Source organism: Aegilops tauschii, chromosome 3 (genome assembly GCF_002575655.3).
Source record: "Aegilops tauschii subsp. strangulata cultivar AL8/78 chromosome 3, Aet v6.0, whole genome shotgun sequence".
Classification (NCBI taxonomy): domain Eukaryota; kingdom Viridiplantae; phylum Streptophyta; class Magnoliopsida; order Poales; family Poaceae; genus Aegilops; species Aegilops tauschii.
Window position 1 is genome coordinate 32,762,790 of NC_053037.3, and position 26,585 is coordinate 32,789,374.

Below are 26,585 nucleotides of genomic sequence, written 5' to 3' on the forward strand. Positions count from 1 at the left end.
TCTTATGATTTTACTGTTCAGCCGAGCTCAGGCCCGGCCCTGAGGGGGGGGGGGGGGGGGGGGGGGCGAGCAGGGCGGCCGCCCTGGGCCCCCAAACCTGAGGGCCACCCCTCCCAGTTATGTGCCAGCACGGAAGCACCTGCACCTCTATCCCTATAACCATCAAAGACGCCATTAGAAGAGCATCCGAACCTGACTGTGTCTTCAGGAAGAAGGATGAAGCGTTTCTCTTTTACGATCTGGGCCTTGGGCCATTTTTTTAGCCATTGGGTGGTTAAGTGATTGTGGGCCATGTCAGGTTAGCTAGCTAGCGCACTAGTACAATCCTTTTTTGACGACATGAATTGGCGTTGCCCCTAAAAAACATGAATATGCAAATAAAGGAATTGCCCTAAAAAAGAATTGATGGAATTGGCGATCAGTATGATAGTTTCATGCTTTCCATCGCAGCGGCGCTAAACCATACTCCTCCGTTCCTTTATATAAGGTGTATATGTTTTTGATAAAATTTCACAATGTAAGGTGCATTTCTTCTAATTTCTTATAATCCCTTTTTTACCCCTCCATAATAAAGAAAAGAATCTCTCTTCTGATTGCATGTATCTCTTTTTCTAGAAAAAGAAGTAAAGTATCTCTCCCTGATTGTCAATATCACGTCATTTCGTAGTCTTACTGGTTTACTTGCCACCAACCAACAAATTTGCCAAGGGTAATTTTGTCTTAAATTAGCTATAATTTGTTGTCTTGGTCACCGTGCCCAAAAAAATACACCTTAGATAAAGTAACGGAGGGAGTACCACACAAATAATACCTACCAGTTCAAGAAAAAACTACCACACTTGCTTTTTATGAATATACTAATTTGTATATTTTTAAAGGTTGATCTATGTTATAAATCTATTACCTACTTTATTTTTGTGATGTACATTGATAATCTCAATGGCCCTAATATATTCGCATATGCTGATTGTAGTTGCTCTGTAGCTGATTATACATTTTATGTCACAAAACATTCTCCTCGTGCCATTGGTTTCACCATACAAAAAAGAAGAAGAAGAAAATAGTTCGTCCTTCATGGTAAAGGCAACTTGTCTTGACGTCATATGTGATTACCCCTTGTCCAGCTGCTTATCGGCCAACGTTTGATCTCCTATGCTCCCTAGCCGAATATTCTCGATCACTCCCTCACGCGACCATAACAAGAGGCGAGTAACTGATAGGAGACCGCACCGTGCCCAGCGGCCAACTCGAGGAAGCGATTTCGAAGATGGTATAACCATGTTCATCTTTCTTTCGACATAATTATCTTTAACCTTTACAAATAAATAATTAAAAATTTAAGGGGCCTACATTTTAATTGTGCCCCGGGCCCCGAAAATCTCAGGACCGGGCCTGTGTATAATAGCCATGAACATATCCAATGATCGACATAGCTATAATAACTACAACAATAATATGTATATGAGTTGCCTGTGGTGCTCAATTTCTTCCCTCTTGTTTTCCTCAGGAGCTGCATATTGAAGTGTTCGGCATGCAGAAATATGAATGTGGGCAGATGTATATATATGATGGAGTGGAGCATATGCCTATATGCAATTGTAGCATGAACACCATATAGTTGAATGCATAATAAGTTCATATCTAGAATCATACTGTACTAGGCTACTAGCTACTCCCTCCCTCCCAAAATGTAAGATGTTTTTTTGACACAGAGCTAGCAAGTTGAATAATAAAACATTGAAATTCAGCAAAGTGTGGTCGTATCTTTCAGAAAGAAAGAAAGGAAAAATTAGTGATTAGATATATAGGAGAGAAGATTTGTGGAAGGAAAAAAGAATTCTACTGTAACAAAAATCAACACAAAATGAAATTGGATAGCCGGCCTTTTGTTGACTCTTACCAGATGCAAACTAAACAAGTGAAGCGAGCACCAAAAGTTTATGCCAACATATACAAGAGCATGCAATGATTCGGCAGAGCAACAACAGATACGTACATAAACAGTAACGAAAATTTGTGATGTACGGAGTACTACTGATCAAGATATCAGTTTTATTGAAGGCCGGTCTCAGACAGTAAGGTAGTGATGTACTGATCAAGATATCAGTTTTATGGGTCCGTCTAGAACACATCTAGATGTGACATAGTTAGCTGATGTTCACTCTGTTTTATGGTCTTCTTTTTGTCTTTGTTTTTTTTTGTTTTTTTGTTGCATTATGTATTTGTGGGAGCTTAGATATGACATCCTTAAAAAACATCTAGATGTGAATTAGTCAAACTGTAGTTTTATTGCAGTAACAAGCTAGTCGATGAAAAGCGCAAGCCTACTTTCAATATCTATACGAGTAGGCAACTAGGCATACCTAAATTGAGCATATTTAGCCAGCAGCACACAGTGGGTTAATTAAGCGGCACAAACTACTTCCCGGTTACAAAGAGCACACGACTCACTGCCTCATATATTAGGGGGGATACATTCATACTAGCTCTTGGCGGTCAGGTTCCAGATTCGTTTCGCCGTCGACCGTACGTGCACTTCAGGCGGCAGGCGCGCAGTCATAGTCGTCATCATCGTCGTCGCCGTCCGACTCGGCCTTCCTGTGCCACCCGCCGCACCCGGCGTCACCCGGCGCGGCCGCGTAAACGGCATAGTCGGCAATGCCGCCGTCTTTGATGACGTGGCTCATGACCTTGGACACTGGCGCCATGAGAAGCTAGCTAGTTTGAGTATGCAGCCGAATCACAAGCCTGAGGTCTAAGCGCAAGCAGCAGCTGCAAGCTAGCTAGCTGGTACTGGAAGTGGTGTTGGTGGTGCTAATGCTAGCTGTGTTGGTGTCTGATACTTGCAGAGTATAGCCGCGTGCGGTGTGGGTTTTATAGGACGACAGAATGTGTGGCGGCACGCGGCCGGGAGCGCTGGGAGCGTGCGTCGGACATGCCGCTGCGTGCATGGCCATGGCGCGGCACGGGGCGCGGCGCTGCAGACTCAGCAGCCGGGGAGCCTCGTCGGCACCGCCATGCCGCTGACAGGTGAGCGCCCGGGACCGGCGCGGTCTACATGCCAGTGGCTGCGGCGGCTGAGGTACCGGGTGGCCCGGACCGCCCGACGTGGAGGAAGGAATCGCGAGGACGGTGGCGGGCCACGCCGGCAGCGAGCTAACGGGAGGTGGAAAAGGCTGAACTGTCGACACAGATCAGTAGACTCGAGGTCCAGGGAGCCTTTATCAACGGCATCTCGGGTGATGAGAGATCTCGCACTTTACTGCAATATTCTGTCGCCTGCATGCTTTCGTTGCGTCTGCTTCTTCCGGCCGGTGATCAATACTATGAACAAAGACGACTAGCTAGACTGATGATGATCATGGTTGATCCGTCGTTACCGAATACGGCAGTGCCGCACGTAGTGCTGATTATTAATGCTGGAATCGGCAATGTTGTATGAGCTTTGCTACATCAACAGACAATTACGGGGCTTTACGGGCCTGGGCGCTCACCCCACCAGTTAAAATCAGGGGGCGGTTAATTAGGAGGTGAATGCTATTTTGCCCAGTCGTGTGCCACACGCCCTATATCACACATACTACACCATGTCACAGCATGCATGTGAATTTTTTTGAATTTCTGTCTTAAAATGTTTTATCTTTTGAATGAAAAATCCAATTGAAGATCCGTTTTCACCATTAAATCCCTCGCGATGAGATCTTCGAAACTAGATCTCATATCAATATATTTCGACGAATTTTTTTTGGGTTAAAAGGTGCCGTGTCTATTGCACATGAATTGCCATGATGTTTACACTGAACTTGCCATGATATGTTTCAGCTATTTTTTTCTATACTTAAAAGTAAATTTTGACATATAATAAAACGGGGAATTAAGAAACTATACTTGCCATGCACCATAAATTAAAATTGCCATGATACATGCACTTAAAATTGTCATGGTTCATAAAAAAATATTTTCATGGTGACAGTACTGGAATTGCCATCATCGAAAAACTATAATTGCCATGATCTACAAACTAAAATTGCCACATTGCAACTTTAGTTTAAGCACAATGGTAACTACAGTGTAAACATCACGGCAACTTTTGGCCAATTTTTTTTTTCGTTGAAACATATCAACATGGGGTCTAGTTTTAAAGATCTCGTCGAGACGGATTTAATAGTGAAAACGGATTTCTAATTCGCTTTTTTAATTAGGAGATAAAACATTTTTAAGCCAAAAACCAAAAAAAAATATCTGCTGATGTCATATGTTCATACGTGGCAAAATGAGTGGTGATGGAGGCGTGTGCAACTCGCCCACACGCATGGATCCTCGTCCAACTAATTTTGCACGAATCTTGGCGCGTTCTAACAGTTTTTGTGTGCCACGTAGGACAAAGCTGGTGTGTGGGCATTCATCCGGTCGCCCACGCGTCCTTTTTCACCACACGGGGGCTGGTGTGTGGGCGTTTAGCAATTCGCCCACACACACCAGTTTTCACGCACGTAGAGGGGGCTGGTGTGTGGGCGTTTATCACTTCGCCCACACGCCCGTCTCCTCGCCCATACCCAAAGCTGTCAGTTGCCATGTGTATCTGCAGGGTACATGGCAACTGCCCTAGCTTTGCTTGTAAGCAGATGGCAACCCTCTTTTACCCGAGTTGCCATGTGTTTTTGCATGATACATGGCAACTGCCCTAGCGTGCACGTAAGCAGATGGTAACTTTTTCTTTTTACATGGTAACTGCCCTAGCGTGCTTGTGAGCACATGGCAACTCTCTCTTTTACCCGAACAAGTTTTTTTGCCATGCCATTTTTGTAGTGCTACTGTTGGAAATATGCCCTAGAGGCAATAATAAATGGTTATTATTATATTTCTTTGTTCATGATAATAGTCTATTGTTCATGCTATAATTGTATTGTCCGGAAATCGTAATACATGTGTGAATACATAGACCACAATATGTCCCTAGTAAGCCTCTAGTTGACTAGCTCGTTGATCAACAGATAATCATGGTTTCCTGACTATGGACATTGGATGTCATTGATAACGGGATCACATCATTAGGAGAATGATGTGATGGACAAGACCCAATCCTAAGCATAGCATAAAAGATCGTGTAGTTTCGTTTGCTAGAGCTTTTCCAATGTCAAGTATCTTTTCCTTAGACCATGAGATCGTGCAACTCCCGGATACCGTAGGAGTGCTTTGGGTGTGCCAAACGTCACAACGTAACTGGGTGACTATAAAGGTGCACTACGGGTATCTCCGAAAGTGTCTGTTGGGTTGGCACGGATCGAGACTGGGATTTGTCACTCCGTGTGACGGAGAGGTATCTCTGGGCCCACTCGGTAATGCATCATCATAATGAGCTCAATGTGACTAAGGCGTTAGTCACGGGATCATGCATTGCGGTACGAGTAAAGAGACTTGCCGGTAACGAGATTGAACAAGGTATTGGGATACCGACGATCGAATCTCGGGCAAGTAACATACCGATTGACAAAGGGAATTGCATACGGATTGATTGAATCCTCGACACCGTGGTTCATCCGATGAGATCATCGTGGAACATGTGGGAGCCAACATGGGTATCCAGATCCCGCTGTTGGTTATTGACCGGAGACGCGTCTCGGTCATGTCTGCATGTCTCCCGAACCCGTAGGGTCTACACACTTAAGGTTCGGTGACGCTAGGGTTGTAGAGATATGTGTATGCGGAAACCCGAAAGTTGTTCAGAGTCCCGGATGAGATCCCAGACGTCACGAGAGGTTCCGTAATGGTCCGGAGGTGAAGAATTATATATAGGAAGTCCAGTTTCGGACACCGGGAAAGTTTCGGGGGTTACCGGTATTGTACCGGGACCACCGGAAGGGTCCCGGGGGTCCACCGGGTGGGGCCACCTATCCCGGAGGGCCCCATGGGCTGAAAGTGGAAGGGAACCAGCCCTTAGTGGGCTGGGGCGCCCCCCTTGGGCCTCCCCCCATGCGCCTAGGGTTGGGAACCCTAGGGGGGAGCTTCCCCCTTGCCTTGGGGGGCAAGGCACCCCTTCCCCCCTTTGGTCGCCGCCCCCCCCCTTGGAGATCCCATCTCCCTGGGCCGGCGCCCCCCCAGGGGGCCTATATAAAGGGGGGAGGGAGGGCAGCAACACACAGCCTTGGGCGCCTCCCTCCTCCCCTGAAACACCTCTCTCGCTCTCTCTCGCAGAAGCTCGGTGAAGCCCTGCCGGAGAACCGCTACATCCACCACCACGCCATCGTGCTGCTAGATCTCCATCAACCTCTCCTTCCCCCTTGCTGGATCAAGAAGGAGGAGACGTCGCTGCACCGTACGTGTGTTGAACGCGGAGGTGCCGTCCGTTCGGCACTCGGTCATCGGTGATTTGGATCACGGCGAGTACGACTCCGTCATCCACGTTCATTGGAACGCTTCCGCTCGCGATCTACAAGGTTATGTAGATGCACTCCCTTCCCCTCGTTGCTAGTATACTCCATAGATGCATCTTGGTGAACGTAGGAAAATTTTAAAATTATGCTACGATTCCCAACGGTGGCATCATGAGCCAGGCCTATGCGTAGTTACTATGCACGAGTAGAACACAAAGCAGTTGTGGGCGTTGAGTTTGCCAATTCTTCTTGCCGCTACTTGTCGTTTCTTGTTTCGGCGGCATTGTAGGATGAAGCGGCCCGGACCGACCTTACACGTACGCTTACGTGAGACAGGTTCCACCGACTGACATGCACTAGTTGCATAAGGTGGCTAGCGGGTGTCTGTCTCTCCTACTTTAGTCGGAACGGATTCGATGAAAAGGGTCCTTATGAAGGGTAAATAGAAATTGGCAAATCACGTTGTGGTCATACGTAGGTAAGAAAACGTTCTTGCTAGAAACCTACAAACCACGTAAAAACTTGCAACAACAATTAGAGGACGTCTAACTTGTTTTTGCAGCAAGTGCTATGTGATGTGATATGGCCAGAAGATGTGATGAATGATATATGTGATGTATGAGATTGATCATATTCTTGTAATAGGAATCACGACTTGCATGTCGATGAGTATGACAACCGGCAGGAGCCATAGGAGTTGTCTTTATTATTTTGCATGACCTGCGTGTCATTGAATAACGCCATGTAAATTACTTTACTTTGTTGCTAAACGCGTTAGCTATAGAAGTAGAAGTAATCGTTGGCGTGACGACTTCATGAAGACACAATGATGGAGATCATGGTGTCATGCCGGTGACGAAGATGATCATGGTGCCCCGAAGATGGAGATCAAAGGAGCATAACGATATTGGCCATATCATGTCACTATTTGATTGCATGTGATGTTTATCATGTTTTTGCATCTTATTTGCTTAGAACGACGGTAGTAAGTAAGATGATCCCTTATAATAATTTCAAGAAAGTGTTCACCCTAACTGTGCACCGCTGCGAAGGTTCGTTGTTTCGAAGCACCACGTGATGATCGGGTGTGATAGATTCTAACGTTCGATTACAACGGGTGTTGACGAGCCTAGCATGTACAGACATGGCCTCGGAACACACGCAATACACTTAGGTTGACTTGACGAGCCTAGCATGTACAGACATGGCCTCGGAACACGGAGGACCGAAAGGTCGAGCATGAGTCGTATAGAAGATACGATCAACATGGAGATGTTCACCGATCTTGACTAGTCCGTCTCACGTGATGATCGGACACGGCCTAGATAAACTCGGATCATGTTTCACTTAGATGACGAGAGGGATATCTATCTGAGTGGGAGTTCATTAAATAATTTGATTAGATGAACTTAATTATCATGAACTTAGTCTAAAATCTTTACACTATGTCTTGTAGATCTAATGGCCAACGTTGTCCTCAATTTCAACGCGTTCCTAGAGAAAACCAAGCTGAAAGATGATGGCAGCAACTATACGGACTGGGTCCGGAACCTGAGGATCATCCTCATAGTAGCCAAGAAAGATTATGTCTTAGAAGCACCGCTAGGTGAAGCACCAATCCCAGAGAACCAAGACGTTATGAACGCTTGGCAATCACGTGCGGATGATTAATCCCTCGTTCAGTGCGGCATGCTTTACAGCTTAGAACCGGGTCTCCAAAAGCGTTTTGAGAAACATGGAGCATACGAGATGTTCGAGGAGCTGAAACTGGTTTTTCAAGCTCATGCCCGGGTCGAGAGATATGATGTGTCCGACAAGTTCTTCAGCTGTAAAATGGAGGAGAACAGTTCTGTTAGTGAGTACATACTCAGAATGTCTGGGTTGCATAACCGCTTGTCTCAGCTGGGAGTCAATCTCCCGGATGACGCGGTCATTGAAAGAATCCTCCAGTCGCTTCCACCAAGCTACAAGAGCTTTGTGATGAACTTCAATATGCAAGGGATGGAAAAGACCATTCCTGAAGTATATTCAATGCTGAAATCAGCTGAGGTAGAGATCAGAAAAGAACATCAAGTGTTGATGGTGAATAAAACCACTAAGTTCAAGAAGGGCAAGGGTAAGAAGAACTTCAAGAAGGACGGCAAGGGAGTTGCCGCGCCCGGAAGTCAAAGAATGGACCCAAGCCCGAGACTGAGTGCTTTTATTGCAAGGGAAGTGGTCACTAGAAGCGGAACTGCCCCAAATACTTAGCGGACAAGAAGAAGGCCGGCAACACCAAAGGTATATGTGATATACATGTAATTGATGTGTACCTTACCAGTACTCGTAGTAGCTCCTGGGTATTTGATACCGGTGCGGTTGCTCATATTTGTAACTCAAAACAGGAACTATGGAATAAACGGAGACTGGCGAAGGACGAGGTGACGATGCGTGTCGGGAATGGTTCCAAGGTTGATGTGATCGCCGTCGGCACGCTACCTCTGCATCTACCCACGGGATTAGTTTTAAACCTCAATAATTGTTATTTAGTGCCAGCTTTGAGCATGAACATTGTATCTGGATCTCGTTTAATTCGAGATGGCTACTCATTTAAATCCGAGAATAATGGTTGTTCTATTTATTTGAGAGATATGTTTTATGGTCATGCCCCGCTGGTCAATGGTTTATTTTTTGATGAATCTCGAACGTGATGTTACACATGTTCATAGTGTGAATACCAAAAGATGTAAAGTTGATAACGATAGTCCCACATACTTGTGGCACTGCCGCCTTGGTCACATTGGTGTCAAGCGCATGAAGAAGCTCCATGCAGATGGACTTTTGGAGTCTCTTGATTACGAATCATTTGACACGTGCGAACCATGCCTCATGGGTAAGATAACCAAGACTCCGTTCTCCGGAACAATGGAGCGAGCAACCAACTTATTGGAAATCATACATACCGATGTGTGTGGTCCAATGAGTGTTGAGGCTCGCGGAGGATATCGTTATGTTCTCACTCTCACTTATGATTTAAGTAGATATGGGTATGTCTACCTAATGAAACACAAGTCTGAAACCTTTGAAAAGTTCAAGGAATTTCAGAGTGAAGTTGAGAATCAACGTGACAGGAAAATAAAATTCTTACGATCAGATCGTGGTGGAGAATATTTAAGTCACGAATTTGGTACACACTTAAGGAAATGTGGAATAGTTTCACAACTCACGCCGCCTGGAACACCTCAGAGAAACGGTGTGTCCGAACGTCGTAATCGCAGTCTATTGGATATGGTGCGATCTATGATGTCTCTTACCGATTTACCGCTCTCATTTTGGGGCTATGCTTTAGAGACTGCCGCATTCACTTTAAATAGGGCTCCGTCGAAATCCGTTGAGACGACACCGTATGAATTATGGTTTGGCAAGAAACCTAAGCTGTCGTTTCTAAAAGTTTGGGGATGCGATGCTTATGTCAAGAAACTTCAACCTGAAAAGCTCGAACCCAAGTCGGAAAAATGCGTCTTCATAGGATACCCTAAGGAAACTATTGGGTATACCTTCTACCTCAGATCCGAGGGCAAGATCTTCGTTGCCAAGAACGGGTCCTTTCTAGAGAAGGAGTTTCTCTCGAAAGAATTGAGTGGGAGGAAAGTGGAACTTGATGAGGTGATAGTCACCCCTTCCGAACCGAAAAGTAGCGCAGCGCGGGAAAATGTTCCTGTGGTGCCTACACCGACTGGGGAGGAAGTTAATGATGATGATCATGAAGCTTCGGATCAAGTTACTGAACTTCGTAGGTCCACAAGGACACGTTCCGCACCAGAGTGGTACGACAACCCTGTCCTGGAAATCATGTTGTTAGACAACGGTGAACCTTCGAACTATGAAGAAGCGATGGCGGGCCCGAATTCCGACAAATGGCTAGAAGCCATGAAATCCGAGATAGGATCCATGTATGAAAACGAAGTATGGACTTTGACTGACTTGCCCGATGATCGGCGAGCCATAGAAAACAAATGGATCTTTAAGAAGAAGACGGACGCAGATGGTAATGTGACCATCTACAAAGCTCGACTTGTCGCTAAGGGTTATCGACAAGTTCAAGGGGTTGACTACGATAAGACTTTCTCACCCGTAGCGAAGCTGAAGTCCGTCCGAATCATGTTAGCAATTGCCTCATACTATGAGTATGAGATATGGCAGATGGACGTCAAAACGGCATTCCTTAACGGCTTCCTTAAGGAAGAGTTGTATATGATGCAGCCAGAAGGTTTTGTCGATCCTAAGAATGCTAACAAAGTATGCAAGCTCCAGCGCTCAATTTATGGGCTGGTGCAAGCATCTCGGAGTTGGAACATTCGCTTTGATAAGATGATCAAAGCGTTTGGGTTTACACAGACTTATGGAGAAGCCTGTGTTTACAAGAAAGTGAGTGGGAGCTATGTAGCATTTCTCATATTATATGTGGATGACATATTATTGATGGGAAATGATATAGAATTCTTGGAAAGTATAAAGGCCTATTTGAATAAGTGTTTTTCAATGAAGGACCTTCGAGAAGCTGCTTATATATTAGGCATCAAGATCTATAGAGATAGATCAAGACGCCTCATTGGTCTTTCACAGAGTACATACCTTGACAAGATATTGAAGAAGTTCAATATGGATCAGTCCAAGAAGGGGTTCTTGCCTGTATTGCAAGGTGTGCAATTGAGCACGGCTCAATGCCCGACCACGGCAGAAGATATAGAAGAGATGAGTGTCATCCCCTATGCCTCGGCCATAGGGTCTATTATGTATGCCATGCTGTGTACCAGACCTGATGTAAACCTTGCCGTAAGTTTGGTAGGAAGGTACCAAAGTAATCCCGGCATGGAACACTGGACAGCGGTCAAGAATATCCTGAAGTACCTGAAGAGGACTAAGGATATGTTTCTCGTTTATGGAGGTGACGAAGAGCTCGTCGTAAAGGGTTACGTCGACGCTAGCTTCAACACAGATCTGGATGACTCGAAGTCACAGACCGGATACGTGTATATTTTGAATGGAGGAGCAGTAAGCTGGTGCAGTTGCAAGCAAAGCGTCGTGGCGGGATCTACATGTGAAGCGGAGTACATGGCAGCCTCGGAGGCAGCACAGGAAGGAGTCTGGATGAAGGAGTTCATTACCGACCTAGGGGTGATTCCCAATGCGTCGGGCCCGATGATTCTCTTCTGTGACAACACTGGAGCTATTGCCCTTGCGAAGGAGCCCAGGTTTGACAGGAAGACCAGGCATATCAAGCGTCGCTTCAACTCCATTCGTGAAAGTGTTCAAAATGGAGACATAGATATTTGTAAAGTACATACGGACCTGAATGTAGCAGATCTGTTGACTAAACCTCTCCCTAGGGCAAAACATGATCAACACCAGGACGCAATGGGTGTTCGATTCATCACAATGTAACTAGATTATTGACTCTAGTGCAAGTGGGAGACTGTTGGAAATATGCCCTAGAGGCAATAATAAATGGTTATTATTATATTTCTTTGTTCATGATAATAGTCTATTGTTCATGCTATAATTGTATTGTCCGGAAATCGTAATACATGTGTGAATACATAGACCACAATATGTCCCTAGTAAGCCTCTAGTTGACTAGCTCGTTGGTCAACAGATAGTCATGGTTTCCTGACTATGGACATTGGATGTCATTGATAACGGGATCACATCATTAGGAGAATGATGTGATGGACAAGACCCAATCCTAAGCATAGCATAAAAGATCGTGTAGTTTCGTTTGCTAGAGCTTTTCCAATGTCAAGTATCTTTTCCTTAGACCATGAGATCGGGCAACTCCCGGATACCGTAGGAGTGCTTTGGGTGTGCCAAACGTCACAACGTAACTGGGTGACTATAAAGGTGCACTACGGGTATCTCCGAAAGTGTCTGTTGGGTTGGCACGGATCGAGACTGGGATTTGTCACTCCGTGTGACGGAGAGGTATCTCTGGGCCCACTCGGTAATGCATCATCATAATGAGCTCAATGTGACTAAGGCGTTAGTCACGGGATCATGCATTGCGGTACGAGTAAAGAGACTTGCCGGTAACGAGATTGAACAAGGTATTGGGATACCGACGATCGAATCTCGGGCAAGTAACATACCGATTGACAAAGGGAATTGCATACGGATTGATTGAATCCTCGACACCGTGGTTCATCCGATGAGATCATCGTGGAACATGTGGGAGCCAACATGGGTATCCAGATCCCGCTGTTGGTTATTGACCGAAGAGGCGTCTCGGTCATGTCTGCATGTCTCCCGAACCCGTAGGGTCTACACACTTAAGGTTCGGTGACGCTAGGGTTGTAGAGATATATGTATGCGGAAACCCGAAAGTTGTTCGGAGTCCCGGATGAGATCTCGGACGTCACGAGAGGTTCCGGAATGGTCCGGAGGTGAAGAATTATATATAGGAAGTCCAGTTTCGGCCACCGGGAAAGTTTCGGGGGTTACCGGTATTGTACCGGGACCACCGGAAGGGTCCCGGGGGTCCACCGGTTGGGGCCACCTATCCCGGAGGGCCCCGTGGGCTGAAAGTGGAAGGGAACCAGCCCTTAGTGGGCTGGGGCGCCCCCCTTGGGCCTCCCCCCATGCGCCTAGGGTTGGGAACCCTAGGGGGGAGCTTCCCCCTTGCCTTGGGGGGCAAGGCACCCCTTCCCCCCCTTTGGCCGCCGCCCCCCCTTGGAGATCCCATCTCCCTGGGCCGGCGCCCCCCCAGGGGGCCTATATAAAGGGGGGGAGGGAGGGCAGCAACACACAGCCTTGGGCACCTCCCTCCTCCCCTGAAACACCTCTCTCTCTCTCGCAGAAGCTCGGTGAAGCCCTGCCGGAGAACCGCTACATCCACCACCACGCCGTCATGCTGTTGGATCTCCATCAACCTCTCCTTCCCCCTTGCTGGATCAAGAAGGAGGAGACGTCGCTGCACCGTACGTGTGTTGAACGCGGAGGTGCCGTCCGTTCGGCACTCGGTCATCGGTGATTTGGATCACGGCGAGTACGACTCCGTCATCCACGTTCATTGGAACGCTTCCGCTCGCGATCTACAAGGGTATGTAGATGCACTCCCTTCCCCTCGTTGCTAGTATACTCCATAGATGCATCTTGGTGAACGTAGGAAAATTTTAAAATTATGCTACGATTCCCAACAGCTACATGGCAACTGCCTAGTGTTAGTGGGTGGCAACTCTTAAAGTTTTGAAATCATGGCAACTGCAGTAGACCAGACCATACGTCGCAACTGCAGTTGAGAAACCATGGCAACTGTAGTTGTCCGACATGGCAACCGAAGTTCAGCGACATGGCAACTGCAGTTAAACGAACATGGACGAGGGTCTGGACCATGGCAACTGCGGGCGCGCGGTGACTGTCACGCGGGGCGTGCGGGACCACGAGGTACGAGGCCTGACGTACGGGGCGTGTGGGCGTTATCTATTTCGCCCACACGCACGCGTGTGAGAGGGATCGGGAGGGAAAAAAAGGTGTGTGGGCATTATTTGTTTTGCTCACACGTAGGTGAGTGGGCTGTTCTTCTTATACATCACATCAACCTTGGAAACACTTCCAACACATATCGTCATCTCACCTTTAGCTAGTCTCCGTTTATTCCGCAGCTTTTATTTTGAGTTACTAACACTTAGCAACCGAACCGGTATCTAATACCCTGGTGCTACTAGGAGTACTAGTAAAGTACACATTAATATAATGTATATCAAATATACTTCTGTCGACCTTGCCAGCCTTCTCATCTACGAAGTATCTAGGGTAGTTCTGCTTCAGTGACCGTTCCCCTCATTTCAGAAGCACTTAGTCTCGGGTTTGGGTTCAACCTTGGGTTTCTTCACAAGAGCAGCAACTGATTTCCAGTTTCATGAAGTATCCCTTCTTGCCCTTGCCCTTCTAGAAACTAGTGGTTTTACTAACCATCAACAATTGATGCTCCTACTTGATTTCTACTTTCGCGGTGTCAAACATCGCGAGTTGCTCAAGGATCATCATGTCTATCCCTGATATGTTATAGTTCATCACAAAGTTCTAATAGCTTGGTGGCAGTGACTATGGAGAACCATCACTATCTCATCTGGAAGATTAACTCCCACTCGATTCAAGTGATTGTAGTACTCAGGCAATATGAGCACATGCTCAACGATTGAGCTTTTCTCCCTTAGTTTGCAGGCTTAAGAAACTTGTCAGAGGTCTCATACCTCTTGACGTGGGCACTAGTCTGAAATCCCAATTTCAGTCTTTGGAACATCTCATATGTTCTGCGACGTTTCAAAACCGTCTTTGGTGCCACAATTTTAAACCGTTCAACATTACGCACTGAACTATCACGTAGTCATCAAAACATGTATGTCAGATGTTCGCAACATCCACAAATGACGCTCGAGGTTCAGCACACCGAGCGGTGCATTAAGGACATAAGCCTTCTGTGCAGCAATGAGGACAATCCTCAGTTTACGGACCCAGTCCGCATAATTGCTACTATCAACTTTCAACTAAATTTTCTCTAGGAACATATCTTAGTAGAACTAAAGCGTAAGCTACGACATTATTTGCAAAGACCTTTTGACTATGTTCATGATAATTAAGTTCATCTGATTATTTAATGAACTCCCACTTAGATAGACATCCCTCTAGTCATCTAAGTGATACATGATCCGAATCGACTAGGCCGTGTCCGATCATCACGTGAGACGGACTAGTCATCATCGGTGAACATCTCCATGTTGATCGTATCTACTATACGACTCATGTTCGACCTTTCGGTCTCTTGTGTTCCGAGGCCATGTCTGTACATGCTAGGCTCGTCAAGTCAACCTAAGTGTTTTGCTTGTGTTCCGAGGCCATGTCTGTACATGCTAGGCTCGTCAACACCCGTTGTATGCGAACGTTAGAATCTATCACACTCGATCATCACGTGGTGCTTCGAAACAACGAACCTTCGCAACGGTGCACAGTTAGGGGGAACACATCTCTTGAAATTTTAGTGAGGGATCATCTTATTTATGCTACCGTCGTTCTAAGAAAATAAGATGTAAACATGACAAACATCACATGCAAATCATAAAGTGACATGATATGCCCAATATCATCTTGCGCCTTTGATCTCCATCTTCGAGGCGCGGCATGATCACCTTCGTCACCGGCATGACACCATGATCTCCATCATCGTGTCTTCATGAAGTTGTCTCGCCAACTATTACTTCTACTACTATGGCTAACGGTTAGCAATAAAGTAAAGTAATTACATGGCGTTTTCATTGACACGCAGGTGACACAATAAATTAAGACAACTCCTATGGCTCCTGCCGGTTGTCATACTCATCGACATGCAAGTCGTGATTCCTATTACAAGAACATGATCAATCTCATACATCACATATATAATTCATCACATCCTTTTGGCCATATCACATCACATAGCATACCCTGCAAAAACAAGTTAGCCGTCTTCTAATTGTTGTTGCATGTTTTACGTGGCTGCTATGGGTTTCTAGCAAGAACGTTTCTTACCTACGCAAAAGCCACAACGGTGATATGCCAATTTCTATTTACCCTTCATAAGGACCCTTTTCATCGAATCTGATCCAACTAAAGTGGGAGAGACAGACACCCGCTAGCCACCTTATGCATCAAGTGCATGTCAGTCGGTGGAACCTGTCTCACGTAAGAGTACGTGTAAGGTCGGTCCGGGCCGCTTCATCCCACAATGCCGCCGAATCAAGATAAGACTAGTAACGGTAAGCAAATTCAACAAATCATCGCCCACAACTACTTTGTGTTCTACTCGTGCATAGAATCTACGCATAGACCTAGCTCATGATGCCACTGTTGGGGAACGTAGCAGAAATTCAAAATTTTCTACGCATCACCAAGATCAGTCTATGGAGAGACTAGCAACAAGAGAGAGGGGAGTGCGTCTACATACCCTTGTAGATCGCGCGCGGAAGCGTTCAAGAGAACGGGGTTGATGGAGTCGTACTCGTCGTGATCCAAATCACCGATGATCCTAGCGCCGAACGGACGGCACCTCCGCGTTCAACACACGTACGGAACGGGGACGTCTCCTCCTTCTTGATCCAGCAAGGGGGGAGGAGAAGTTGATGGAGATCCAGCAGCACGACGGCGTGGTGGTGGAAGTAGCGGGATCCCGGAAGGGCTTCGCCAAGCGCAAGCGGGGAGGAAGAGGTGTCACGGGAGGGAGGGAGGCGCCAGGGCTTGGGGTGCTGCTCCCATGCGCCTCCCCACTATATATAGGGGTGGAGGGGGCTGGTTTCTTGCCCTCCAAGTCCATTGGGGCGTTGGCAAAGGTGGGGGAAAGAAATCCCATCATTTCCCTTCCCCACCGATTGTTATCCCCCTTTTTTATGGATCTTGATCTTATCCCTTCGGGATATGATCTTATTCCTTCTAAGGTGGGATCTTGGTGCGCCTTGACCAGGGGTGTGGGGCCTTGCATAATCCACGTAAGCGTTCATCACTCATACAATCAAAAGCATCGCAAGCGGAAATCTAAGAAGTCCATATCAGCACCTACATGGCAATATCACTAAATCAACGCCAAACTATCTAGATGGACTACTCGGAGGTGTAGTCGGTGAAACCGGTGATCGTGGAGTCAGAGCACGTCGAGGCATCCCCCACGATGGAGGACCAAGCGTCGTTGGGAATGTACGTCGGTGGACTCAATGGCATCGAGCCGCCACACTCCTTACGTGGTGGGGCCTTCTTCTCCTTAGCTGGTGGATTCTTCTTGGTCAGGTCCTCAAAATACTTTATTAGGATCAACTGCGGGTGCTTCCCAATGAGCGCCGCCAAGCAGTCCTCGGCAAGCTTCTCCTTGACCGTGAAATCGACCGATGCTAACACCTTTCATCACACAACGAAAAATAGCATAAGAATCAAACATCAAAGATTACTTCTAAGCAAATTAATCATGATGGACACTATCTCACGGATATTTCAACTTTCTGTGATGGTCGAGTTGGGCGAGTCCATCGTGCGTGAAAAATGTATATCACAGGACGAACTCGCACAGATCGACCGCCATCGGCAAAAGACGATTTTCTTTCTCTAAGAACAACTCTCATCTCTCACACGTATATATGGTGGAACTCCCTCTGGTGGTGGTATATATGGTGGACACTATCTCACGGATATTTCGACTTTCAGTGATGGTCGAGCTGGGCGAGTTCATCGTGCGTGACAAATGTATATCACAAGAAGAACTCGCCCGAATCGCCCGCAATCGTCAAAAGTCGATTTTGTTCCTCCAACAACTCTCATCTCTCTAACGATATGGTGAAACTCTTTCTGGTGGTGGTATATTTGGTGGACACTATCTCACGGATATTTCGACTTTCGGTGATGGTCAAGTTGGGCGAGTCCATCGTGCGTGACAAATGTATATCACAAGAAGAACTCGCCCAGATTGACCACCATCGTCGAAAGTCGATTTTCTTCCTCAAAAAAAACAACTATCATCGACTGTCAGTGATGGTCGCTCTTCCTCTATTCCTCCTACTATGAAAAGATCACAGGGGAGGAACAGAGGAAGCGCGACCCCCCTACGACAACAATCGACATCTGTCAAATATCATCGGGGTGACCTCCATAGCATCCATACAAACAACAAGAACTAATAGATGCATCAACAATTATCTATACAAAAAAAATCAACAATTATCTACATTCATCCATCCTTCTTTGCATCCATCTATGCATTCATGCATACATACATACATACATACATACATACATCTATATATTGATACATACAAAAACTACAAAAAAATTACTACAAAAAAGTCCATGCATTAATACATACATATATACATTCATACATCCATGCATCCATCAGTCCTTGCATCCATATAAAAATCCATGCATCCATACATACATTCATGCATACATACAAGATCGGGGAGGGGCACTGGTAGAAAAAGGGGCTTTAGTCCCGGTTGGTAAGGCCCTTTAGTCCCGGTTTTTGAACCGGGACTAAAGGGTCGTTACTAATGCCTCTCCCCTTTAGTCCCGGTTCTTACACGAACCGGGACTAAAGGCCGCGGCCACGTGGAGCGGACTAAAGGAAATTTTGTGATTTTTTTTTTGAATTTTTTTTTGATTTTCAAATTTCTGAATTATTTTAACCTCTAATATCTAATCATCACCCCTCATCACTGCTCAATTTATCCTCTAATCTCTAATCACCCCTCATCATTCTAAATCATCTAACTTCCCGAACGGTCACCCATCCTCCCACTCCCCCAGCCTGAGCACGTTTAACTTCCGGGTTCTATTCTCCCTCGTTTCCAAGTCTGCACTTGTTGTTTTCCTGACAAAAGTAAGATGTCAATCCTATTAACCCGCAGGAATTTTGCTTGAGCATGAAGTGACACATTTCACTGTTTGAGTTTGAAACTATTGTTTTAAAAAACAATAATTATTTAGTAACACTAATATTTCTTGAATAATTCGTTTGACCATTGTTTGACCATAGTTTGACCACAGTTTGACCAGATTTGACCAAAATTAAAAACCACTGAAATAATTATTTAGTAACACTAATATTCTAGAATAATTAGTTTGACCATTGTTTGACCACAGTTTGACCACAGTTTGACCAGATTTGACCAAAATTCAAAATAACTGAAATAATTATTTAGTAACACTAATATTCTAGAATAATTAGTTTGACCATTGTTTGACCACAGTTTGACCACATTTGACCACATTTTTTCCAAAAAAAATTGAAACTATATTTTTTTTCTGTTACTCGTGTGCACCTAGCAAATGGTGCGCCACTAGTAAGTTTGAAATTTTTTCGAATTTTTCCACTCTAGATCTTAAAAGCCCCGTAACTTTTTTCTGTTAGGTTTTTGAGGATTTTGAAAATGTTTAATGGGGTTCCTCCGGTTAAATTCGGATGTAACTTTTCGAGTAGATGATTTTTCATATAAAAAACTTTTTCATCCGAGTTCGTATGCAAAAGTTACGCCCATTTTACAAATTCCAGAGAGATTTTGCAAATAAAGTCGAAATTCATATTTGTAAATTTTCCCAACAACTAGACCACATATCACATGGGAAATTTATTTTATTTTATTTTTTTGACATTTCCATCATTTTCTTTTGTTTTTTCTAAAACTGAAAAGGCGGTCCACGGAGGGGGGGGGGGTAGAGTTTGAAAATGGGACCTTTAGTACCAGTTCGTGCCATGAACCGGTACTAATGCCTCAAAGCCCATTAGTACCGGTTGGTGGCACCAACCGGGACTAATGGGCATCGCACCCTTTAGTCCCGGTTCGTGGCACCAACCGGGACTAAAGGGCCCAGGTGAACCGGGACTAATGCCTTAGCCGCACGAACCGGGACGAATGCTCACATTAGTCCCGGTTCGTGACTGAACCGGGACTAATGTGAATACTGCCCTGTGACCAAAGCCCTGTTTTCTACTAGTGGGGAGACGAAGCTCACCGAGAGGGGGAGGTGGTGCCGGCGGGGTTGGGGGGAGGGCGTCGACGGGGTTGGGGGGGTGGCGCCGGCGGGGTTGGGGGCGCCGGCTCGATGGTGGTGGGGGCGCCGGCTCGGTGGTGGTGGGGCCGTCGGAGGGGGCGGGGGGCGCCGGCTCGGAGGTGGTGGGGGCGCCGGTGGGGCGGGGGGGAGGGGCGCCGGTGGGGCGTGGTAGAGAGAGAAGTCAGAGAGAAGAGACCGCGCGGGGAGTTACGTGTTCGTCGACCTTTACCGAGAGTCTATCGGTGCGGCTCTCGGTAAAGATACAAGACCTAGATCTAGGGTTTACACCTTTTCCGAGAGTCACACTCGGTAAAGGATAAAACCTAGGATCTAGTTTACGTTATCCCGAGAGCAGCACTCGAAAATGCTGCACATACTGAGAGCTACACTCGGAAATGACAATCCTTCCTCATCTGTGCGAGGCCTAGGCATGCCACAAGGACATCAAAAATCATTTCCCGTGCCGCTACCAGGCATGATTTCATGTGCCGCCTTCCTGATCTGCAATTTCCGGCGCTGAAACCCTAGCAGAGCAATAAATTTCTCGAATATTGCACGCGTCCCCTGATACGTCTCCAACGTATCTATAATTTTTTATTGTTCCATGCTGTTATATTATCAATCTTGGATGCTTTATAATCATTTTATATCATTTTTTGGTACTAACCTATTGATATAGTGCCAAGTGCAAGTTGTTGTTTTCTGCATGTTTTTTACATCGCGGGAAATCAATATCAGACGGAGTCCAAATGCAACGAAACTCCACGAAGATTTTTTATGGACCAGAAGACACATAATGGGCCCTGGCTGCGCCTGGGGGGTGCTCCGAGGAGAGCACAACCCACCAGGGCGCGCCAGGAGGCCCAGGCACGCCCTGGTGGGTTGTGCCCACCTCGGGTGCCCCCCGGACCGCCTCTTTGCTCTATAAATACCCCAATATTCCCAAAACCCTAGGCGAGTCGACGAAATATTGATCCAGCCGCCTCAGAGTCCAGAACCACCAGATCGAGTGATGCATAGAGAAGTAATCACATGTTTTTATATGGATCTCATCTATGACGAGGTACGTATATAATGGCATACTCAAGATCATTTGGCGATCGATTGGTGCGTTCAGGAGCTTAGCTCCATGATTTAAATTGACACTCAGAGAGATTAATTTGCTCGTGACATTGCCAAATATTTAATAGTGCCAACGCATTTTGTTTGAGTATTCGGTACCGAAGAGGCTGGATATTTCATAGAAAGTCTTACATCATATTCCTTTTTCACGACCGACGAGGCCGGAATTATCCATCTCTGTCCAGGCCGACGAGACTAGGCATATTTCTCCTTGGCCGACGAGGCCTGGAGATCTTTTCAATTTCCGCGACTGACGACGCCAGGAATCATTCATGTCCTGACCGACGAGGCTGGACACGCTTTGTTCGCGACCGATGAGGCCGGACAGATTTTGGGACACTTTACTATGAACCCGGTGCCGACTAGGCCGGACGTTTCATAAAAGGGCCGACCAGGCCTTCGGACATTCGTATATGCCACTTTTACTTCTCGGCATATCATGAGAATATTTCGGGTTACAAGACCACGACCATTGCACTAATGGTGCTAATTCGTAGGTCAGACTGCATTTTCTTGGCTAAGAATCCACAAGTTTTCAACATTTTATGTTCTCTGATGATTCCACTAATGGTGCTAATTTGAATACAAGAATGCACATGTTTTCAACTTATTACAGAGCCCAACTTGCAAGTCAAATTTGCCATGCCCTATAATTTCTATGAAAATGCTCATCTACTATATACTAGAAACCACTATTAAGATATTTGTTCGTGTGGACTCGCACTGTTCACAAATATAGAATGTTCTAACTTTTTTGTGACTGAGATGTATACAGAGACATTGCATTATGTTTGTTCACTCATTTTAGTCTCTGTATTGTTTTTTTTGACACCTTTAGTCTGTATATAGTCCATATTGAAATATCAAAAACATATTACATTTGTGAACGGAGAAGTATCATTTAAAAATCTCTGCCATGATACCCAGTAATATTAAAATATATGAACATAATCACATGCCTCCAAATATTTGTGTATACACTAAATTTATGCAATTTTCAAAATTAATTTAAAAAGTCTTTTTGAACATGAAAGATAACCTGTGCAATTTAGAATTGGCAGAATAAAATTTTGAATGACAACATTGTAACCGTATAATAGAGAATACATTGTTATATGGTTAACTATGATAGTTAGGTAATATAATATTAATTATGCTAACTAAAATTATAATATACTACAATTATTTAAATAAGTATACCAGTTTAGTATAAAAAATGAATGTTTTCAAATCACAAAGGTTTGGACCAGCCTTGTGAGTGCACCCCGGCACAAGCGGCTGAGAGACCAAGATGATACATGGAGGTCCCTAAACTCTTTCACTGGTAGAAAAAAGCCCTTTAGTCCCGGTTCGCAACAGCCTTTAGTCCCGGCTGTGCAACCGGGACTAAATATGCGCGACTAAAGACCCCCCCCCCTTTAGTCGCGCCTCTTACGAACCGCGACTAAAGGCTTTAGTCCCGGTTCTCGTGACCGACCGGGACTAAAGGCCCGTCCACGTGGCCGCCAGGGGTCCGTCGGGGCGGAGGACCTTTAGTCCCGGTTCTCGTGGCTAACCGGGACTAAAGGCCTCCTCCGCAGGTTTAGGGTTTTAGCCCCCCTAAACCTGGTTTCTTTTTAATTTGTAGTGTTTTATTTCTTTTATATTTTATTTTGTGTTTTATTTTAATTTTGATGAAGTTTCAGTACACATATTCTATGCTACTATATACATGCATATGAAATTTCAAACAAGAAGAATTCAAGAGGAATATATAATATATATTCAATCACGGGTGACCATATACAACTTCGAACAAGTTTCCATACACAATTAGGATGGATGACCATATACAACTTCGAACAAGTTTCAATCTCGGGTATGCATATAAATTTCTTCGTCCTCGGTATAGTGTTCTCCTTTAGGATTGATGACTTCCCTCATGAAAAATCCTGCTAATTCTTCTTGAATTGGTCGGAAGCGAGCTTCTGGACTAAGCCTCGTCCACAAGTTATCCGTCGCGTTCCGCACGCTATCCGATGCCTTCCGCTCAGAGGTGTGTCTCCGGATGTTCTCACAAACATAGTATCCACATAGATTGGTCCCCGGTGGCTGCTTATCCACATTAACTAACCTTGTGAAATCTAGCTCATGTTTGAATTCACCGACAATTTCTTCTGAGAACCGTCTCCAAACCCTACAGGGCAAAGAAAATTAAATGAACAAGGGAGTTATTAGTTACTTGATATTAGGAAATGAACGAAAGAGACCGATCGATATAGAGCTCAAATGATTGAAAATAATTACTTTTGCAGCATTTTTCTCATGTCGGCCCAACGCTTTGGATCCGAATCCATAGAGTCCATGATTAGAACTCTGGAGGTGTGAAGTTCAATATTTAGCAGAATCCAGTGGAACCTGCGGACACGTTACATGCGTCATGCATAACTCATCGATTAGACATACCATGCATGGAGTAAACAAAAGAGAATGGGCACAAGAGAGAAACACTCACCCAAAATGGTAAGGAAATAGAATATGACTTTTGAGTTGATGCTTTCTAAGAAACTTGTACAAGTCTTTCTCCACGTCTTCGGGGTGATTTTGTAACACATGTCCATTAACGATATGTGGGTCAATGAACCCAACATCATGGATGTTTCTTATTTTGCATTCCCAAATCTTCAATCTGCATAATAGCGTACGCAACAATATAGTTAGGACAATATATATATATATATAGTGCAGGCAATGAAGAACGAGATGAGGTAGAAATAAATCACTTACAGAACGTAGCAACTCAGCATAGATTTGTCGAGGTCGCGCAGATTGAACAGCTGGAACAATTCACTCATATGAACTTGTACAGAGTACCGTTTGGTGTGATGCTCCTCTGTAACATCCGCATAAACATATTCTTTGTCGGCCCATGTTATGAATTGCTTGTACCAACGTAGCAGATTTCGCATTTGTGGTGGTAGACTCTTTTCCCGCGCAGGCTCGACGAGAGGCCCATTCCGCACATATTGTAATGCTATCTCACATACTGGCGCATCCTCAAGGCCTAAGAAGGCACGAAGAGTCAAACCCATCTCGGACGCTTGTTTCATGGCACTCGCTACAGTCAATCCAAGTGCTGCCGCAGCTGCTATGATCTCGGGGTCCTCTTCCGGACCGGCTTTCACTATGAGCGGGGGGTCGATTGTTTCTTCTGCATCCCGAGCTAGTCAACTTGTTTCCCGCTTTTTTTACTTTCTTCTTTCTCCTCCTTCAATATTTTTGCTTGCCTACGAAGTTCATGTCCATAGTCGTCAGGCATATTCAGCTCGGCTTGGGACGGTGTCGTCAAAAAATCCTTAGCCCACTTCTTTTGCTTCTCAGTGAATACTTGCTTGGGCTCAGGCTCTTTTATCGCCTTCATATCCGCCTTCCATTTCTCATAATCAGCAGACGCGGCCAATTTGGTTTCAGCTTCACTAAGTTCCCAAGGCCTTGGGAGGAGAGGCTTCAGTGATGGCTCCGGTACCCTTGTGGTCTTAGGTACATAACGGTCCGGGTTAATAGTCCAGGAGCGGGTTTCCTTGCTGTCCGCCTGCTTCTGCTTCTTCGCCGGAGGTGGATTGGGGGGCGTCGTACCCGCCGGAGGAGGATTGGGGGGCATCGTACCCGCCGGAGGTTGTGGATCGGGGGACGGCGTCGAATGGCGTGAAGGAGGTGTAGGTGAACCACCACGACCACCACCACCGCCACCACCGCCACCACCACCACCATCGGAGGGGGTGGACTTGCTAGCCTTGGCGCCTCGCCTGGAAACACTATGTACTTCTTTTTCCATAGAATGATCTGGCGCTTGACATCTCCAAGTCTTCTCTCCCCTTCGGGTGTAGCTTTGTCAATCTCCAGGTCCTCAAACCCTTGGACTATGTCTTCCACCGTGACACGAGCATAGCCATATGCAATGGGGTTGTTGTGGTGGAGTGCTCCAGGTGTACAGGGTAAAGCAATGCCGCTAGCTACCTTCGTGGAAACGTTCCCCACGGGATAATGCAGATCACATTCTTTCATCTCCTTTACATCATCCACGGGGTAGTGAGGCTCCGGTGCACGAATCTCGATCATCGGTGCACTAGCACCAGGCGGGGCATCCGTGGAAGCCACGCTGCTTCTCCGCTGCTGGCTTCCGCGATCCGCTTCATGATCTTCATGCGGCCCTGCAGCCGATTTTTCTTTTACTAGTTCATGCACGGTCTGCTTCAACTCATGGAGTTCCGATGCAAACTTCGCCATAAGATCTGCATCCCGGTCCGTCTTTCTCTTACGGCTTCTGTAACAGTACGGGTCATTGTCCTGGGAAAACCCTACTTTCCACGGAACTTTGCCTTTGCCTCGTACACGTCCTCCGTGTTCATCATTCCCGAGGGCTGTTGTCAGTGCGTCTTTTTCTCTGTTGAACTTGATCAAGCCCTCTTGAGCTTGGGTCATTGCGTCAATAAGGGCTTGGGTGGGAGCAAACTTTTTCTGCCGGTGAACACACACCCCTGTCTCCGGGTCTAGCGATCCCCCATGCCCGTACCACCAGCTTTTGGCTCTTGGGTCCCATCCCTCTGTACCTAGAGGGATTCCTCGCACCCTCAGGTCCTCCTCCATCTTCTGCCACCTAGGCTCCGAAAGGCGGTATCCTCCTGGCCCCATAATATGATGGAACTTTTTCTTACTCGCATTATCCTTATTTTTTTCGATATTTCCTTGAAATGCTCCGATTGCTTTTGCCTCACAAATTCTGGCCAATCATCTTTCAGTTTCTCATGTTGTCAATTGAAATCCGGAGTCTTGCCCTTGTTGACATAGTCACGGGTTAAATTTTTCTTGAAGTTCCGGAATGCTTCGCCCATCTTCTGAAGAGCGAACTCTTTAACTAGCCTCGTCCTCTCACGTCCACCCGGAACCTCGTTACCGAATTCATCGACTTTGTTGTATTCCGGAGGTAGAATGAAATGTTCCATAAGCTTTCTCCAGCAATCCTTTCTCGTTCTCTTATCGACAAAACTGAAACCAAGACGTGCCTTCTTTGGCTCCTTCCATTCCTGGACGGTGATCGGGACGTTGTCTCTAACAACGACTCCGCATTGGTTGATAAACTTTGAGGTGTGCTATAGGGGCTTGCCGGTTTCACTGACAAACTCAATGGCATATGTTTCTCCTGTTTTCATCGCCTTGGATTTGCCATGCTTTGTCGTACTCGATCCGGCTGAGGGCTAAAAAAAGAAAGAGAGTCGCACGCGTTAATACATATGTATTCACATTTCAGTAAGTTTGTATCACGAGAGGCTCAATGTATATATATACCTCGCTGGAGGTGGTTGCTACTTGCAATTCGAGATCGTCGTTTGTTGACGGTTGACCTCCGTCGACAATGTCCGTTCCTTCATCTTCTTGATCATCGACAATGTCTGTTCCTTCACCTTCTTGATCATCGACAATGTCTGTTCCACCGTCAAGGTTCAGAAAAGAAGAGACTACATCCTCTTCTTGCTCATATTTTGAGCCCGGCACATAAGGAATCTTGTT